Raw genomic sequence first — 2,013 nt, 5'->3', positions numbered from 1 at the left:
AGTTCAGAACACTGGTTCACAGCAGTGATTCTCAAAGTAGGAGGGGGTAGGAGGTGGAGTGGGGATGGTGGCTAGGGAGACACCCTCTGAAAAAGCATATTCAAAATATCTATTGATTTCTTAATACAAATTCTATAAAGTCAAACTCAACAAAATAATCTTTGGACAGTAGCAGAAAACCAACTATAGATTCAACCCAGGGGGTCTGGGATATACTTGGTTGAGAAACACTGGTGTTGAGGTAGTGGAGCCCCAGCATGTGGAGAATACATAGTAAGGAACACGTGCCAAAGAAAAGGAACATCTTTTGGGTCAGTGAGTGAATCCTAAGCATATCTTGTCTTGGTCTTTTGGAACTCAAAGGGCCAGTCCACAAGAAACCCGAGACATCCATCGAACTTCTCAGACCTGTTGTTTTGGGCAAGTTGGTCCACTTTTAATACTAAGTCAAAAGAAAAAAAAAAGCTGGTTTTGCCCCCAACTTTATTTGCATTAACATATTTCAAAATTTTAAGTAAACAGTTGCTGTAGCTGTGTAAATATAGCCCCAGGTCCGTTCACCAGGAAGTGCTGTCATTATCTGCAACGCCATCCAGCTCTCAAGGGGGATATCAGCCTGGGGTCTGCTCTATAATTATTGCAGAGCTCTAATTTGCTTTAGCCGTGTCAACAGCTCCCCTTTCTCATGCATATTTACTAGATCACTGCATCCACCTATGCACTCTTTACCGATGAAGACCCGAGGTACCGTTCTGGCTCCTGTGAGCTGTTGCAAATAATCTTGAATATCGTTGGTGTCACGGTGGGCTGTGATATCAAGTTCCAAAAGCGCTTGTTTGAAGGGCAGTTGGCTGAGGAGCTCCTGGGCCCTTCTGCAGTAGGGGCAGGTGGGTATGATGAACACAACCACCTTCCCAGGCTGGATTTTGCTGTTCACAAATGCTTGAGCCATGATGACAGGCTGCTATCTCCTGGAGAGGAAACCTCAATTGCTGGTATTGCTCGGGAGTAATGCCTGCCATTTCAGTAAACAAAGAATGTTGTGGCCATAGCTATCGGCCAATGCAGCTGTGCACCTTGAGAGGATTCAGAATGGAGACAGACAGAATATTGATCCTAGATAGTTAAAATGCATATCAAAGGAATGATTTCAGTAAGCCCAGACTCTTGCATTTTCCTATATGTAGAAAAGTAGTAAAATCATTAAGTTGAGAAGTCTGTTTTTGTGATTAGCAGTAATCATTTGATGTTTGACTACATTTTTTATTTTCAGCAAAAACTCCTATATATCCTGGTTCCTCCCTTACCACTTTGGAACAGTTCCTCAGAGCTATCTGAGAGGCTGTATTCTGGGTTACAGTCCTCAGTAAGGACTGAATAAAACATAATTCTCAACTTTTAGGTTATGAATATTTTCAGCTGACACCTGGGTTTGTAAAGAGAAGCACATACAAGTCTATAATTTAGAAATATATAATTAACAGAATAAATACATCAAATGTGCATATACACACACGGCTTTCTTTATTAAAATAGTCATCCAAACTTACTTGCCTTTTTTTCTACAACCATTTATCTGTACAATTTATATTAACTTTTCTCATTTGAATCTCACCATGTAATAATGTACTAATGTCATTTTACAGATTCATCTTGTCCCAGAACTTATACTAGGAGGTATATTAGTTATTACTTGGCCAAAGGAATCACTTTTAAGTTGATTTCATTTCCCTTACAGCTGTGACTCTTTCTATTCACTAGTATCACTAGGATATTCTGAAATTGTCAGTTACCCTCAACAGAATTCTTGTTTCTTTTAGTGGAGACTGCTATTAGAGAAACAATCGACAAAAGAAGGTACACATGAGAGTTAACAAGAACCAAAAATAATGTTTCTACTACTATTGAGCCAATTTTAGCGACAGAACTTGAAAAAGTATCCTATTTATGGTTATGAGTTTTACTGATCTTTTCAATTTAACTTGTTATCATAGCCTGCTTTTTGCATAGTTT

At 39.0% G+C, this 2,013-nt stretch overlaps 1 pseudogene; it reads right to left on the bottom strand.

The window, feature by feature from the left end:
• Positions 1-551: 551 nt before the first annotated feature.
• On the bottom strand, positions 552-952 carry LOC113625814 (glutaredoxin-1 pseudogene; annotated as a pseudogene).
• Between the last annotated feature and the right edge of the window lie 1,061 nt (positions 953-2,013).

The sequence above is a fragment of the Aethalodelphis obliquidens genome, unplaced genomic scaffold (assembly GCF_003676395.1).
Source record: "Aethalodelphis obliquidens isolate GAN/ISIS:26980383/991018 unplaced genomic scaffold, ASM367639v1 scaffold16, whole genome shotgun sequence".
NCBI lineage: Eukaryota > Metazoa > Chordata > Mammalia > Artiodactyla > Delphinidae > Aethalodelphis > Aethalodelphis obliquidens.
This window is presented reverse-complemented; position numbering and strand designations above follow the sequence as displayed.